Source organism: Echinops telfairi, unplaced genomic scaffold, assembly GCF_000313985.2.
Source record: "Echinops telfairi isolate 266 unplaced genomic scaffold, ASM31398v2 ScPeMD7_7469;HRSCAF=8507_0, whole genome shotgun sequence".
NCBI classification, from domain to species: Eukaryota; Metazoa; Chordata; class Mammalia; order Afrosoricida; family Tenrecidae; genus Echinops; species Echinops telfairi.
This window is the reverse complement of record NW_022111372.1, coordinates 95,943,659-95,961,730: the sequence shown is the minus strand read 5'-3', so window position 1 is coordinate 95,961,730 and position 18,072 is coordinate 95,943,659. Positions and strand designations below refer to the sequence as shown.

Sequence of the window (18,072 nt, the reverse complement as noted above, 5' to 3'; positions counted from 1 at the left end):
GTCCAAGTGCGCAACCCAGCTTACTGGGTGGCATCAGAATGCCAGAGATTTCCCAGGACTTGGAGGGGACTGTCATCCTATCCAAATCAGGCAAAATGCCCTCTGAACTCACAAGAAAGAAATGTGGGCTGAGCATAGCTGAGCACAGTGGCCCACAGGGCTCACCGCCACAGGGTGAAGTGGCTAAAGACAGCTCCATGGGACACAGGTTTCACTTCTCTCGTGGGCCTTGAATTAGAGAGTTCTGCAGAAATGCAACCGCCTGGTCTCTGCATGGCCTTCTGACTTAGAGCCCCGAGGCCATGCCGGGCCACCCAGCTCAGCCTGGAACATGGGTATGACCATCATTAATACTGAGTGGGGTCTAGGCAGGAGTCATCATCCCCAGACTGCCCTGATGCCCTTAGGGCTGAGAGGTTTCATGGAGGTGACTAAAGCCCACCCAGGGCTACTTTTTTCTCTACAAGTTTTCACCAACTCCCTCTCCTGGGAGAGTGAGACCTGGGGAGGAGCTCCTGCACCCTTCTACTCTGGGAAAGAAGGGCATCAGGGTTGGAGGCCCCATGACTGAGAGGCAGCACTTCTTCCCACTCCTCACCCAGGGCCCAGCAGGATTGTGTTCTCTTCCATCTTGCTTCATCTCTTCCCCTGTACCATGCTCCATTTAAGTCATTTTTTGAGCTTTTTCCTAATAACTATGTCTTGAGTTGCTTCTTTAATGTAAGGCTCTTAGGGCAATGAACCTTCCAGTATTTATTATCAACTCTATCCTTTATGACTTTGTGTGTTTTTAAGAAAGCCTTCCTATCTCCAGATAATAAATATATTCTCCTGTATTTTTTTGTATTTCTTTTAGAGTTATGTTTGTTAATTCTCTAGGCCATCTGGAAATTATTTTCATAAATAGTATTTTGCATACTTCCCACAATTTATTGTAGGCCATCCTCTTTCCAATGGTTTATTTAAATACTACTCTTATCATATACCAAACTCTTGTAAATACATGGATTATTTCCTGATCTTCTGTTATACTGACCTATTTGTATATATATGTACCAGGACCACACCCTTTTAGTTGTTGTAGCTTTGGGATATATTTTGGTATGGTAATTTTTTCTCCTTTGCTTTTTCTCCTTTCTCCAAATTGTTTTGTTGTCCTTGCAATTTTTCTCCTCCTTCACGAGACAGAGTTTCTCAACTGTGTTCTTAAATGCTTCCAAAGGAGACATTCCCTTTCCTCAGGATGCTGCTGTCTTTCACCTTTCCTAGACTGGTGCCCTGAGGAGCCACCACACCCTGCAATCCTAGCATACTCACGCCCTCCTCGCACTCAGACAATGGGTCAAATAGTTGAACATTTACCTTTACTCAGGAATTCCGAGATTTATCTTTCTAGCTTGTCAAGTTTCATGGAGAAAGCCTTGTTTGTATTTGTGTTAGCATTTTACCAACTGTACAGATTGAGTTGGAGGAGATAGCATTATAATCCTGAGAAACAGCATGTCACAGCTATGTTCTTAAATGCCTCCAGGAGAGACATTCCTGCCCTGACTCACCAGAACTTCGTATTCTACACCCTCCCATCCTAGAATCCTTCCCTCATTTCAAACAGTACTTTAGACCATTGAACATTTGTTTTTGTCCAGGGATTCTGAGCTTTAACACTCCCCCTTCCCCACCACTACGAAACAGCACTGGGAGTGGCGGGGAGGATTTCCCCATCTCTCTTCTCTCTGGGCTTTCATGTCTCATTTTCATGTTGCTGTTATTTGGGGCCTGCAAGTCGGTCTGACTCAGGGACCCCAGGCACAACGGAATAGAACACTGCCCTCTCCTGCACCCTCCTCACAGTGACTCTGTGTGGGCCCAGAGTTACAGCCGCTGTGCCATCCATCTCAGGGACAGTCTTCCTCCCTCTCACTGACCCTCTGCTTCACCAGCATGATGTCCTTTTCCAGGGATTGATCTTTCTGGATAATGTGCCCAAAGTACATGCAATGAAGTCTCACCGTCTTCACTTCTAAGGAGTATTTCCCCCTTATTTTGCTCCCTCGGGAATTCCAAAACATCTCATCGAGAGTTTTAAAAACAAAACAAAAAAGCCTTTGCCCTTGGCCCTGCCACACGACTCAGAGTAGATCTCAACACTTAGAGACCCTATCATGGGATAGCCTAAATATTTCCTCTAGTTGAAACTTCCTTGAGGAGCCAGTTGGTCTCATTCGATCCAACACAGACCAATTCTGACTTTCTCCTCTCCCATAACCTTGTTCTTTGTTACTTCTAAGTTTGGTCCAGACAAGATGCTATCTTGGGAGGAGCAGAGAGCACGCAGGGTACGCAGAGACTAGCAGTGTTGATAAAGCTATGCCGGCCACCCACATTAAAGACAAGAGCTAATGACCTTAGAGTTGTCAACAGGTGCCAGCCTGAGCTGTTGCTCACTGGCCTCAAGTCCACAGTGTCTAGGAACTCCACAGCCATTTTGATTTCTGCTCGCTGTCATGTGCAGCAGTCTCAAGAGGCAGGAAAGGAGTAGGGTCCCCGCCCTTGAGCTCAAATCTCTTTCAGGAATAGCAGTATCTATCCATTAGGTGTCAGTGTAAAATCATAAAGGGCCAAAACTCAAGTTTATTCAGTTGCTGGGAAATAGGAAACAGGAGCCCAAGGCAGGATCCAGGTCTCTACTTTCTCCCCCGGAACACGGAAAGTGCTGGAAGGCCCAGTACAGTAACAAAGGAACCACACCAAACACCAAACTCAGGGCCATCCTAGTCAACTCCGATTTATAGCAACCCTAAGACAGGGTAGAACTGCCCCTGTGGGTAACTCTTTACAGGAGCAGAAAGCTTTGTCTTCTTGTCTTTATCCCATCCAAGAAAAGACACTGGCTGTTTGCCTATACACATTGGTACCCAGAAAGGACACCAAACCCCAATGCCCAGACACACTTTGCCCAACCACTCCCATTTCATGTTTCTACATCCGCTTGATTTTCCTTACATCGCCGCCTCCTGTTTCCAGGCCCGGGCTCCTCTGGGTCCAAGTCAACACAAGTTACCACTAAAATAGCCCACATGGCCTTGATCAGTCTTCCCTAGCTGCTCATCCACGGGATGAAATTTCAGGGTAAGGAATTCATCACAGGGATCGAGAGTTACTTTAACATTATTGCAGGAAATTATTCCTAGACAGTTGTGTTTCAAAGGACAGAATGAGCCACTGCAGCATAGTGAACAGATTTTTAGGGACAGGAAATCTGCCACCGTGGCTGGAAAGTTCTGGTAACACAAATAGAGCCGCAGAGTCAGATTCCTCGAGATTCCACTTCCAAATGCAACCTGCTGCAACGACTCAGGACTTCAAACCAGTTTTCAAGTACAGATCCCCAGGTGATTCCTGTGTATGCATCACCTGACACAAGAGTCACCCAGGGACCTTGCCGAACTGTAGGTTTTGATTCAGTATATCTGGGGTGGAAATGCAAATACTCAGCAAAGAGTTAAAACCAACATGAACCAGTTTGGAGCCCTGCATAGAATTCTTCCTGGCCAGCCTGTCGCTGCCTCCCCGACCCCCGCTGTGTCCCCCCCACCACACCCACCCCCAACCCTCAGTTGCCCAAAGCCTTGCCAGCCACCCAGTTTCACATGTTTAAATCTGAAATCAAAGTCCCAGGCAAGGAAGGGGATCGTCACAAGTAATTGCAACATCCCGTAAGAATTTGTTTGAGAGTTCAAGGAAGCCAAACCTGGGCCCTCTCCAAAGCTTGCAAGTCTGAGCACTTGAGAACCACCTTTGAGTCGCTCTGGTGTGTTGAGTGTAAATGTTTGTCTTGTGCCCGCTTGGCAGCTCTAGGGGACTCTGCAGGGCTCCTGCTGGCCCACCATGGTGGCAGGTGCATCGTCCCCTTGGACAGGCCAAGGTGGGGAGCCACCTGCTCTGATTCAGAGGCTCCCCTAATCGGCCTTTACTTCTTTTCCCTGCGCTGAGCCTCAGCACAAAGCAGAACAAGGGAGGTGAGCTCTAAAGGCTGAGAGGACCCATGGGCAACCGGGAGCCTCTCGTATGGCAAGGGGGAAGGGACCCGGCACGGAAATCCTGCTGCAGCCTTTACCCCCTTTCTCAGCAGCAACCACACTTCTCTTCGCTTGCTCCACCCCTCTCTCCTTTTATCTGTATACTATATACACCTCTACTTACAGTAGTCAAGCGCTCAGCTGCGAGTCAAAAGTGTCAAGCCCAGGAGGAAGCTGTGGCAGCCAGCCCTGCCAGCCCCAGGAGGCGGTACTCCTCTGTGCTTTAGGGTCACTGTGAGTCAGGGTGACTTGACTTGATGGCAGCAGGTCTTAGCTCAGAACATGACTTTGAGATAGCGTGCTTCCTTTTATCCACATAGGAAAATCACCACCTTCAAAGTGACACGTTGGGGCCCAATCATAGTAGCTACTCAGACTGTGTTTTAAGACTGGCCCGCATTGGCATGACTGGGGCTATTATGAACCAGAGCTGATCTGCATGATAATAATAGCTGTTCCTTACTGAACCCTTGGTGGCAGAGTAGTCAGCAGGTGGCATTCTGTGTGAGTCCTCCTAGCCATCTTGTGAGGCCGGCCTTGCTGAGTCCCCCTTTCACGGAGAAGGAACCAGGCTGGGTGGCTGGTTCCAGTCTCCCAAAGGGTAAGAGGGGCCATGGTCTGGCTTCTTTCTGCCAGGAAGGAATGGAAAGGAAACAGAGCCCAACAAAGCCCCTGCCACCCCTCGTTGGCATGGGGAGAGGCAGCGGGGGCTTTTCTATACCAAGTCTTTCCTGTGGACCCCAAGCCTCCCACAGCTGAGCCAGGAACATCAGGACATGATACCTTGGGGACAGGAATAGAGTAGGGCTGTGGGAAATGGTGGTGTCATGGTTACACATTGGGTTGCTGAACACAAAGTCAGCAGTTCGAAACCACCAGTTACTTCTTGAGAGAAAGAGAAGGCTTTCTACTCCTATAAACAGTCTCATGAACACACAAGGGCAGCTCTACCCTCTCCTGTAGGATAGCTATGAGTCAGCAGGGACTTGATGGCAGTGAGTTTGGTCTGGGTTGGGGGGAGCAGTGCTGTGTGCCTTGGTTCCTTACGGAACCTTCATTCTGTTGTGGGCACTCAGCACCCTCCCCGGTCCTCAGGAGCTGGACTTTCTCTGAGGAGTAGGTTATTCCTCATCCCTACCACTCTGGTCCTAGCGTCTAACAACTCAGAGAGATCCAGAGCAGGCCAGGATGTAGGTCTTCTACTTGGAGAGCAACAGTCTGACTTTCCTTCAGCCCAATTGCTTCCCGGCCCAGTCCGCTGTCTCCTTGTCCCCTCTGCTGATCCCCACGGCAGGTTTATTTAATTAGCTGGAGGTGAGTCAAAGTGCAGCTTGTCCTCAGAGTTAATTAATATTTACTGAGCCACCACATGATGAGTGACGCCAAGACTGGGCTGTGTCCTCTGTATCAGCTTAGGGAAGAGACTCCAGCCCCCTGGGCCAGGCAGGCCTTGGGAAGCAGAGTCATTCAGGCAGCCGGGAGGGTGAGCCTCTAAGGTACCGTGAGAAGTGAACGAGGTTGTGGCCTAACATGCTTGCCACCGGAGTGCCCAGCACACAAGGGGGCTCAGACAATGGCAGCTGTATTGACGTGTTGAAAAGGAGTGGTTGGGCAAGGTGATAGGGAGATTTTGCTCCCCTCTAGGGCATGTTCCAAGGAAGAGGTCTAGGTTCAACAGAACAAATCACCATCTGGTCCTGTGCCATCCTCACAATTGGTTCATATTCGAGCCCATCGATATAGTCCCTCTGTCAGTCCATCTTGTGCAAGGCCTTCCTCTTTGTCGCTGCCACACTACTTTACCATACATGATGTCCTTCCCCAGGGACCGTCTCATCTGACAAAGTACGTGAGATGAAGTGTCTCCATCCCTGCCTCTGTGGAGCCTTCTGACTGTACTTGTTCCAAAACAGATTTGTTTGTTCTTTTGACAGTCCACGGTACTTTCAATATTCTTAACCAGCATCAAATTCAAATGCAACGTTTCTTCCTCGGGCTTCATTATTCAGTGTCCAACTTTCACATGCACATGAGGCAACTGGAAATATCACGACCTGGTCCTAGTCAGTGCTGGCCCTCTCCTGTGGAATATGCTGCCAGCCTCATCACGACTGGATGACAGTGCTTTCCCTCCCACCCTGCCGCCTCAGGGGATGCCATGCCTAATGGCTATTCATAGCCTGCTCTACCTGACTGCTAGGTCACAGGTGGGGGCGGGGCTGGGGGCATTGTCTCATTCCCAAAGCCCTCTTGGTGGTTGCTGGCCCTGAATAGCTGGCTCCTGTCACTCCCAGCTCATCTTCTGGGGTAGTGACCCCTTGGAAGTGCTGGCATCGCCAGTGCTTGGGTATATGGGCTCCTCAGTCTCTGTCTGCCTGGCCTGACTCCCTGGCCCCATCAGAGCCTGCCCTTCCACCCCCTCGCCCACCCCCACCCCCCAGGTCAGCTTGTAAGGTTACTATGGGACTATGAAGTAGCCCAGCTCCAGGCATCGGCAGATCTTTCCAGAAGCCAAGAGGGATGACATGTCACTAAGATGAGATAGGATGGATCTTCCAGTCTCCACCTACAGGAAAGGTGACGTTTCAAAGTCATACACAGAGCAGGCAAGATCCAAGAAATCCTGAGACTGTCCCCAGCAGATTTGGGCAGGAAGATGCAATGAGGCCTAGGAATTTCATTCTGGGTTTGCCACATCTCTACACAGCCAGAAGTTGGATTTCCCCAACTACTTTGAAGTAAAACTACAGCAAGTAAAATGGATCAGGGTGGGGGTTCTGAATGGCTTCTGCCTCCTGTTTCCTCCTTCCCAGGAAGCTTTCTAGCCCTTCCTTAGAGCCCTAGCACCATCTGCTGCTTCCCCACCCCCATCCTTTCATCTTGGTATTTGGACTTCCCCTGGAGTGCTCCTGCAGGAGCCCTGTCTCCTTCCTGATGGGTCTGCCCCATCCTCTTGCTTTCAAAAAAAAAAAGGTAGTATATGACCTAATTGCTTGAAGAAACCCAGACCCCTGCTTCCCCGAGTGCACACTTGCCCCTCAGGACTATGTTTTCCTCTCCCTGCCTCAGTCCTCACCTCTCCCTTGGCCCTTCCTCTCTCCCACTGAAGAAGTCAACCTTACTGGGCCTCAGGGGTTGGCCCCTCACTCTCACATGGCCCCTCACTCTCTTCCCCTCCACTCCAGTTTCAACCAGGAATTTTCTCTTTCCAAGTCCTGACCACTTGGCATGTCCCAACGGCTTGAAGGTTCACACTGGAGCCCATCCCCACCTGCCAAGGTTCCAGATGGCAGGCCACCTTCTGTGCCAGTTGTTTTCAGGATGTGCTTGTCTCCCCAGATGAGATCAGAAGGCCAGGACTTGGGCCTCCCTCAAGACCTTGAATAATGGGAGACCTCCAGTGGGCCCTCAGGAGGCTGATCCGCTGATCCGCTGATCCGCTCCTAAAAGCCTCCTGGCACTACCTCAGCTCTGGGTGTGGCTGGGCCAGCCATATAGCTGCCACTTCTGGTCACTGCAGCAGGAGAGAGAGGGGGACATTTCCCAGAATGAAAGTGATATTGGGTGGGGGAAGGGCGGATCAATCTAGAACAGGGCTTCAAAAAGGATCCATTCCATGTCATCCCTTTGCTGAGAATTTGCCTTTCCACCCCAGAGACACTGAATCAAAATTTAGCAAGAGGAAGGACCAGACTGTCGCCCTTTGAAGACCTGTTCTAGACTGGCCTTGGGTACCCAGTCGGCATGCTGTTGGAGGTCATGCCCACCAAGGATCAGGAGGACATGGATGTCAGGGACCGGCAAAATTCACAGTAGCCTTATCACACCAGGCCCACAGTCCTCCCTAGAGGCCGATTCCCGGGTTCTCGGATCCCCGCCAGACCTGGCATGACCTCTGCCGCGCCCGGTGCTGCTGTGGACAGCTCATATGGCAGTGGCGGCGGCAGCGGCGGCGGGGCCCCGCAGTTTCCCTGGCGCCGCCAGGTGGCGAATGGGGTGCCCAGGGCTCTGCGGACGCTCGGCGCGCTCCAGGAGGCCAGGCCTGGGAAGACACGCCCGCCAGAGCCAGAACCGCCTCTGGACCTCGCCAGGGCGAGACGTACAGCCTGCTCTCGGTCGGCTCCGTCCTGCTGAGTCCAGGCCTGAGCGGTGGCGCAGCGTCGCGCCCCACATAGGTGGCCAGGCAGCCGCGCGCCTGCTCCGCTGGCAGGGCACCGGCAGGCGGACGCAGAGCGCTTCCTACCCCTCCCTAGCCCTTGCCGCAGCTCTCAGGGCCGCCCCGATTTGAGGGCCAGCGACCGAGTAGCGCACACCAGGGTGCGCAAATGGGATGTGGGAGTTTGAGGAGGGGGCTAGAAAGCTCGCAGCTCTGATCTCTACCTCCCCACTCCTCCGACTGCGCAATGCCAGCATTGCCCAGGCCACTCCCGCCTCCGGCGCTTGGTCCTCCCAGAGAGGCCCCACACCAGCAGAACCACCCCCTCCGCCCCTGTTGGAGCAGGCCCGAGTGACTGCTGGGACCCAAGCCTCACCTCTGTGATCCCTGACGCATGCCACCTGGGCGGTAGACACCCAGGAAACAAAACAACAACAAACGGTTCAGAATGACGTTCATAGGCTCCTCCATGAGCGGATCCTTGATGGCCATTATTTGGAAGGCCTCTTGGGCTGCAAAGAAAAAGAGCGTTGACCTAGACAGACACCACCTACCTCCCCCACCGCCCCCACTGGTCTCTTCACCTGATGAGACTATTCCCACAGGAAGAAAAAAAAAGTTTATTCTTTGGAAAGCATCTTTATCAAAAGAACTGGTGCCTGGAAGATTTCAGTATTTAAAACTGTGCCTTTTGTATCAGCAGGAGAGAACTTCCAGGTGGCCTGCTTGGAGCCCAGGGTCCCCGACAACTACCCAGGCCAGTGCCGAGCTTTCCCTGCTCAGCCTGCAGTAGCTGAGCCTTCCGGAACCTCAGGCAGCTTGCTGTCCTATATGATTTGCCTCCTATTCTCCTTACAAAAGTGGGTGGGTCTGATGGGGAGGGGGCGTTCACCCCTGAATCTTCTCTCTCCACAGTTTGAGCTCAGAGCTGGGATTTGGGGGAGCACTTTAGGTACCTGCTTTCCTCCTGTGGCCCAGACCTCCCCATCTGCCCCGTGGCAGCCCTCTACACCCAGCATGACTGCACAGCACAACACAGTGGGCTGCCCCTGAGTCTCCTGGCCCAGGAAGAGACCCTTGCTGCCAGTACTCTTGTCCACAGGCTGTCTCTCTGAAGAGAAAAGTTTGGAACTATCCTTGGTCCCTGCTCTTAGTCTTGTGGCCACTCCTGCCTCCTATCCCACACCTGACCCCAAGTCCCCGACACTTGGTCCTAAGGGAGCAGGGCTGCCCCATACCAGGAGGATACAGCAAGAGCTCCTGGAGCTTTGAGACCTGGAAAGACCATCTGGAGGTGCAGGCAGGGGACAGAGAGGGGCCTGTGCCCCAGGGGGGTGGGGATGGGGGAGCGGAGAAGGGGTTGGGGTGGTCACCTTCTGGTGCTGCCAGTGTCACACAGACTCTAACTGTGGAACAGTGTCAGGTCTCCCCCGTAGATGTTGGGACAAGGCAAAGGACACATTTATTCATCACGTCATAGTTTCCAAAAGCCAAAACTACAACAAACCCAGGGCCAGAAAGTCCGTTAAAGTCATTAAAACCCCATAGTGCCTCCCAAACTGCCCATTTCTGCAGGGGCAGACAGCCTCATCTGCCCCCCCCCCCATAAGAGCAGCTGGTGCATCAGAACTGGGCACTTGGAGGTCAGCCACCACCAAAGCCTAACCCCAGGAACACCAGGGTTCCTTCATCTGTGCACCGTCAAATCCTTGTAACACTCAGAGAGTATGTGCTACTGGTCTCCCATTTCAGAGCTTGAAGCTGTGACATAGACCAGTGCCATCCCTTGATCAAGATCCCACTCAGCTAGTGATGGCGGAGCTGAGATTACAGCAGGATGCCTGCCTCTAGGCTTCATAGCCCCATTCCTCCTGCATTCCAGCCCCCAGGCCCTTGGATGGTTGGGGGATAAGGCTGCCTTTGGAGGAAGGCAGTGGAGAGGCCATGCTGGTCTCCATCCATATGGCGATATCCCTGGCCTTGGGTGCAGCAAGGGTGGGTAGGTAGCAGCTGATCTACCCAGGCTCCTGATGGCTGACTCTGTGCCCCCAGAGGCCTCAGCCCTGCACCTCCCTGGCCCTGGCTCCTGATGAGCAACAGTCATCAGAACGAGGGTGTACCCCCCCAGCCAGATGTTCCTGACTCAGTGCCCATCACCACCATCAGGGCAGCGGCGCTGCCACTCAAGCTCCTTGTTGGCTCCTGTCAAGGGGTGGGTGACTTGGGCAGGGGGCATGAGGGCAAAGGGTGCAGGATTGCTGCACACATAGTGACAGTAAGACCCTCAGACCCTCGAGCTGCCCTCCTGATGCCAGGCGAGACCATTACAGCTCAGAAAGGAGGGGAACCCTGGCTCAGTCCAGCCGCGGAGTGTGGGTCAGTGTGGGAAGGACTTGTTATAGGGTGCCACATTGAAACCTTGTAACCCTCTTAATGCAGTTGACCCACTTGGGTCAAGTCCCTCAGCTGGCAGGCTTATATTTTCAGCTCGACCATGTCCCATGGCCCTTACTAGATCTGTGGCAAGGGGGCAGGGTCATGTGAGCATTACTGAGGGAACCTAAAATTCAGAACTAAGACAGTAGAGGACAAGCAGCCCCTGGGGTGGGGACAACATTTGAAGGCAGAAGCCCTCTTACCCCCACTCCCGCAGGCCCACAAGTGGAGGCTGGTCTCCTAAAGTCACTCCAAGCCATACCTGGTTCCAGCTGAGCATCTCATATTCACATCCATGCTGGGCATCAGGACCCAGCAATGATGCTGCCCTTGTGCTTGGGCAGGTCACAGTGGTGAGGAGACAGACATTTCACACAGCAAGCGCCAAGAGTGCCCACCAGAGTTAGCACATGGACTTAGAGATGTGGCCCACCAGCCGGCAGGCAGGAGTCCCCTGGGCTGGTTTCCGAGGAGAGCTTCAGAGAATGCCTGTGAATGAGTGAGAGAGAAGAGGGTAGTGTTGGTGGGGGCAGGTTTTCACGGTAGAGGGAACCTTATGAACTGGGCCTGGGAAAGCAGAGCCGTTGAGGGTTACTAGTGGGTGAAGTAGGCAGGGCCAAGAAGCTGGGGACTGGCAGGCCAGAGCTCACAGGAGGCAGAGCCAGGGGTGGGGGGTGGGGGTTTCCAAACCCAAGGAACCAGGAACAGCCACTTCCCCGGCTTCCTGAGGGCGGGGTGTCATTGCAGGGAACCAGGTGAGGAACATTCCCTTCTAATCGCATCTTCTATCAGAGAGCTCCAGAGGCCTCTCGGCCCCAGGATAGCTAGCATGACCTTATGCCCAGAGCTGGCCTTGGGCGCAGGCGTGCTGTCCTCGCTCTAGGTCCAGCAGAGGCTTCGGAGTCCTCTGGAATTCCTCTAGTTTCCATCTAAGATCCTGCCTTACGAACTAGAGCGACCTTAGTTCACCAGGCCAGAACAAGTCCCAGAACAAGCCCCCTTTCAAGTCCAGGAACCCTGCAGTAAGCATCATGCTTAGTGCAGTAGAAGGGTGGTGAAAAAGAGGAAGACCCTCTTGTTTCTCTTTTTTTAGATGGATTGATACTGGCTGCAACGAGGGGCTCAGGCAGGGCAACAATTGTGAGGCTGGCGCAGGACCAGACAATGTTCCCTTCTGGGGTGCACAGGGTCGCTGTGGGCTGCCACCAACGATGATATCTAACAACAACCAGTCCCAGCCTGCTCAGCTGCCGTCTGCCTGCTAGGCCCACGCAGGAGAGGGGTTGTAGTGCCCCAGCCCTGGGCAAGAAGAGGTGTCAGGTGACCAACTGGACTGCAGACTGTTGCCCCTCCACAACGGGGGGCGGGGGAGGGGGAAGGAGGACGACACGTGGACAGTCCAGCACCTATTTCCTCACTTCCAGCCTGACATGAAAAGGAGAGATGATCTCCTTTCTCTTCACGCATGGGGAGCCCCCTCCACCGCCCGAAGCAGTGAGAGAACAGATGTCCGCCGGTCTTACAAGCTGAGGTTGTACCCCACTCGGGCAACAGGGGCACCTGGCATTTGGTTAGGTGGGGGTGGGGGGTTATGGTGAGGCAGGGGAGCCTGATTCTCTCTGTATCATCCCAACGACCTGGTAACCTTATTGGTGGGACCGGACTGGGTAGCCAACCCTGCTGAACCAACCCCCATGGAGGTGGATGCCCAAGTTCCACCCAGCACCCACATCGTGTGGGACCTGGCTCGGCGCCTTCCTCAATGCCAGGAACAGCAGCAGCAGCAGCATGGAGGATTCTTTCTAGAGCATGCCCCCACTGTCCACAGGACTGTTTATTCCTTAGCTCTGTAATCCCCACAATCCCCATGAGAGTGTAATCAAGCCCATTTTATAGGTGAGACAACCGAGGCTCAGCGAAGACAGTGACTTCCCAAGGCCACAAGGCTGATAAGTCACGAAGCCATGAGGCCAACTTGGTCTGGCGGAACCTAGAGCCCTGATAGTGGCCAGAACTGGACACCCCCCACCACCAGTGCCTTTGCTCACCATTCCAGCACACCCCAAAACCCAAGGCAGCCCACTTGACCTCTTCTTCCCCTAGCCCAGGTCTGCCCCAGCCCCCAAGAGCTCTGAGTCTCAGCCCACATTTCCAGAACTGAGGAAGGGGCAGGAAGTACCCTCCACACCCTCACCCCCAACCCCAGGAGGCATAATTTCATTGTCTGGAAGACAGGGGCCTCTCAGGAGCATTTCACGGGCAGGGCCAGTGCCGGCTGGTGTGTGGAAGGGCCCCTGAGGAGCTCGGCTTGGCGCGGTGACCAGGCACGGTCTGACCAGCATGAGCGTCACACACGCGTCAGAGTAGCCATGGTCGCTTTTGTTCATTGGGATTACTGCATTGAGGAGAGGAAGGAGGAGGCCCTGCCAGGCTGAGGTGGGTGAGGGAGGGGGCATCTCAGACTCCGGAGGGGCTGGGCTGGCAAAGAAAGCAAGCCAGGGCTCTGTGGGTGGGCTCAGCACAGCTCCAACCCCCCGGGGCTCGGTGCCCACCTGCACCCCTACCTCATTTCTTCTGCTCTCCCCCACCATGCCCGGGGCCAGCTGGAGCCCTGCCTGATGCTAGCTTTTAGAAAAAGAAGACGCGCGTCCCACCCTCAAACGCAGAAAGATTTACACCCATTTGTTGAATCAGGAAAACGCCTTTTAACCGGACCCAGTTCCCTTCTCAGGAAGCCACCGACCTGCCCCCTCTCCCCTCCCTCCGTCCCTCCTCCCGCCCCTCCCTCCCTCGCTGGAGCCTGTGCGGCCGAGGGACCTCCTCAGCTTTCTAGCCGCGAGACCCTAAAGGAGTAGCCTAAGCTCCGGATGGAGGTTCCTAACTCCAGCGGCCGCGTTGCTGAGAGAGGCTCGAAGGAGAGGGCGCCTAACAGGACCGCGAGCGGAGGTGCCTCGCAGGGCCTGCGCTGAAGGATGGCGAACGCTGACGGAAAGGCGGGGTTCCAGCCCACCCACGGCTAGGTGATCTACTTCTGAAAAAGCCAACACGTAGCCCGGGCCCCTGCCGACACACACAGGGTCCCCATGAGTCACCGGTGACTCAAAGGCACCTGGTTCCCGTGCACCAGGCGCCCACTGTGTGTCAGGGACAGTTCAAGAACCTTACCTCATCCTCAAAGCCACCCTAGGGGCTTGGGCTGGTGTTCATCCTCTCCATGTGCCGGCAGGGAAACTGAGGCTTAGGTGAAGTCATTAGCCACCCAGCTGAGCTGTGTCCCCAAGTCCCTGTGCTTGAGGCCCGAGGGGCCATCGGCTCACTCCCTGCACAACTTTGTGGAGCGGCTGGGTGACTCCCCAGTGCGACCTGGAACAGACTTCAAGGGCTGGCACGCTGCCCAGGGTCCCCACCTCCTCTGCCACCTCTCTAAGACACCCGGTCTGGAGGCCAGACAGGTGAGGGCGGCGGATTCTGAGAGGAGCCTGTGTGCTTGCGGTGGGTTTATGTTTATCCTTCTCCCGTCTGACCATTTGCTGGGTTCCCGAAGAGCCAGAGGGTCCCTTAGGTTGCTGCCTGGCTTCCCAGGCGGAGCTCTTTGAAGGGAGGGATTTTCCTGGAGCTCTTGCCCCAGGCCACTTCCTCAGGGAAAGATCCCAGGCCAAGCCCACGTACTGAGGCCCACCCACTGATACTACTGAGATGATGTATTTTCTGTGTGCTGCTCCTGGCGGAAGCCGGTAATGAACTCTGCTCACTGCGTTCCCCAGGGCCCAGCAGAGCACCTGGCACGTACATGGTGAGCAAGTGAATGAACAGGAGCCCAGGAAGCAACAGAAGAGTATTCCCAGTGGGGACTGCAGCCTTTGCCCAGTCTGGCCTTTGCTCACAGCCTCAGCTTCTGGGATCAATTGAAGGAGGTAGCATACCAGGAGAACTGCCAAGGGTCAGGTACCAACAAAACTGCCCCCTCAACCCTAGACTCTCCATCTCAGCTGCCCCCCCCCTGAGCGTCAAAGCAGATGCAAGCACCTTCCCCAAGAACAGCCGTGCAACCACAACACTAATGACTAACACTTACGGAGTTCTTAATGGCTCTGTGCCAGGAACCTTCTATATGATCTCTCTCTGAACCCCACCAGAATCCTGGGCACCACCTGCCATTGCCATTTTTATCCCCTTGTTACAGATGAGGAACCGGAAGTTCAGAAAGGCTAAGCGAGCCGGACCGGGCTGTCCACACGGGAACAGTGGTGGTGAAGCCAAGTGGCCAGAGGCCAGAACCAGACACCTGCCCTCCTGGGTAAGTCACTGTCCTTGGATACTTTGGGACACTCCCTGGTGGGAACTTGCCGGCTAAACTCCCCCGCTCCCTGAGTTCCTGTCTGCCTGACCCTCAGGAGCGGAAGCCTGCCGCCTCACCTTTCCCCCCTTACTCAGCACCTGGCAAAGTGCTTAGTATCAGCCAGGTCCTGTACCAGGATCCAAGACATTGATGAGCAAAGACAGAAGCAGTCCCTCAAACTCGCCCTTGATCTCACGGAGCACAGATTCTAGTGGGAAATCACGGGGAGGGGTGTCCAATTTCGAGTTGTAACACATGCAAAGAAGGCGAACTACAAGCTGCTCTGAGGCAGAGCAAGGACGTGCCATTTAGATGAGAAGCTAGGGAAGGCCTCTTCGGAATGACACAAAAACACCAACGTGACCAATTATGCAGCCGACTGATTCATTCAGACAAGAGAGGGAGCTAGGTTATCACCTGCTGTAACTTGGCCAGGAGAGAGGGCTCCCTCTCCCCTCCCTCCCCGCCCCCACCCTCCACCCCCCGGGGTTTTCCTTCCCTTCAAGAAAAAGGGCTGCAGTCTACTACGGCCATTTTGCGTTTCCTCGGGAAACAGCCACTGAGATTCCAGATCCGAGTGACCTCAGAGTACAGGGTGAGGGGAAGTATAATCTAACTTGATTTGGGGGGGGTTCGTTTTGGATTAAGCAGGAAGGGCAGGGTCTCCCCTTGCGCTCCTCGGCGATGGAGCCGCCCGCGCCCGGCCGCGTCCCCGCCCTCGGAAACGTGGTGCTCTACCGCCACCTGGCGGACACGTGTGCCGTGCGCAGGGCGGTCCAGCCTCGGCCGCCGGGACGTGACCCCCAATCGGCTTCCTTCTCATCCGAGAGTGATAAGGATGCCACTGGTGTGGGTGGCAGGGGCCCTGGAGGCGCAGCGGTTGAGTGCCGGCTGCTAACGAAAGGTTGGCAGCTCGACCCCAGGTTGGCGGTTCGGACCCAGCCTCTCTCCACGGCAGAAAGACGCGGCAGCCGGCTTCCGTAATGACAATCCGTGGAGAGCCCGTGGAGCCGTTTTATTTCTGTCCGATTGGGCCGCTGGGAGTCCAAATCGGCTCTGTGGCCAATGGGTTTGGGTCTTTTGGTTTTGGTGTTTTGTTTTGTTTTTTAGGTTTCCGTTTTGCCGACTTCCCGGCAGGGGGGCGGGCGTGGAGAGAAGGAGCGAGGGTGGGTAGGGAACTGCTGCTTGAAAGTCAACTGACTGGAGGCCAACAATGGCCCCATTGTGTCCGGGGCCTTGACCTTGATTTCCTGCCACTCTCATCCCCCGGAGTGGCATCGCCCGCGTCTGATTGGCCGGCCTCCCCTCCGTGACGGGGCGGGCCCGGGCCCGGGCCCGGCGCATTGGCTCCCCCGAGGGCTGCGGCGCTGCGGGGTCCGGCTGGCTGGTCCTTGGCAAACGCACGCCGGGCCGTTTCCGCCCCGCCCCTCGCCGCAGGTGTGTGGCCACAGGTGGGGCCTCTCTGGCGGCCATTGCACCTCCCCCTTGACCCCCCCCCCCCTTAAAAGTTGGGGTCTGCGGGCGGTGCCCCAGGGGTCAAATCCGTTGTGGGACCTTTGGGTGCAGCCTTTAGCCCCTCCTCTTAAAATTTGTAGGGATCCTGGTGACGCAGTGGGTAAAGCGCTCAAGTGCTAAGTCTAAGGTCCGCGATTTGAGCCCACCAGCCGCCAAGTGGGAGAAATACGCTTCTATAAGGATTGAACCGCCTTGGAAGTCCGGGGAAATGCCCTCCCGTCTGCAGGGTCGCTATTGTACGGAACGGGCTGATCGGCAATGGGCTTGGCTTGGGCTTTTCACATTTTTACATCACATACACATAGATTTGCTTTCCTATAGAGGAAAAAAATGTTTTTAAAGGAAGAAAATAAAATAATACAATAAAAATCTAATGCTCTGCACACACACCATGCCTTGTACTGAATTTATCTCGCCCCCTCCTCAGGTAAGCACTGTTGTTAGTTGAATGTGAGTCCTTCTTCAGCTCATTCAATACATTTTCCACAGGAAAACATGATTTGGTGTACTTAGCTTCTCTGGGCCTCAGTTTCCTAATTGGAAAAAAAAAGGGAAATGATAATAATAGTAGTTAGGCTGAGGTTTGCTGGAAAGATAATGAACTCATCCGTCCGGGGTACTTAGCATGGGCCTGGAACAGTATCTGCTATTGCCATCTTTAAAGAACACTAGTGATGCAGTGGTAGCCTTTGTGGTGTTGTGGTTACACATTGGGCTGTTAATCATAAGGTTAGCAGTTCAAAGCCGCCAACCACTCTGGGGGAGAAAACCAAGACTTTTCTTCTTAAGTCATTTTTATTGGGAGCTCTTACAGATATTATACAACCCATAATTCAATTATACCAGGCATAATTGTACAATTGCTGCTACTATCCGTTTCAAAACATTTTCTTCATTAATTCTTATCCCCTCCCTCCCCCACACTAGCCCCAGGGACACACACACACACTCTATCTATCTATCTAATTTTGCTGTATCTTACACCATCCAATGTATCTGTTCACCTACAGTTCTGTTCATTGTTCCCCTCAAGTGGGGTTATACAAGTTAGACAGTCATCAATGGTATCAGCTACACCCCTCTCTCTTCATGTATCCTCAGGAAATCATTAGCCCCATTACTATTTCTGAAGGGATGATCTATCTTGGGTTTCGCTCATTGAGTTATCTTAGGTAATTATACAAATGAACAAATGCAGGTCTAACAAGATTAATGATGTAAAACTAAGATCATAATAGTAAGGGCAGGAAGTATTAAAGAACTAGAGAATAGATGTGTTCCATCAGTGCTGTACTGCACCCTGGATATAGCATCCCTTCAGTGTGGCCCTTCTGTGAGGGACTGTCCAATATCTGACAGGTGGGTTTTGGGTTTCCACTTTGTCTATGATCCTTCATGTCAATTCGATCCCTTGTTTTTGAACTTCTGATACCTAGTCCCATGGACACCTCATGATCACACAGACTGGTGTACTTCTTCCATGTGGGCTTTGTTGCTTCCCTGCTAGATGGCCGCTTGTTTACCTGCAAGCCTTTAAGACCCCAGAT

The 18,072-nt window shown here is 53.8% G+C and overlaps 1 long non-coding RNA gene across 1 annotated transcript in view; it reads left to right on the top strand.

Annotated features, from left to right (window-relative positions):
* The first annotated feature begins 14,944 nt into the window (after positions 1-14,944).
* Positions 14,945-18,072, top strand: part of LOC123521036 — a 125,646-nt gene continuing 122,518 nt past the window's right edge. Inside the window, exon 1 of the long non-coding RNA XR_006679526.1 lies at positions 14,945-14,968. This is a non-coding gene — a long non-coding RNA (uncharacterized LOC123521036). The remainder of the gene's footprint in view (positions 14,969-18,072) is intronic.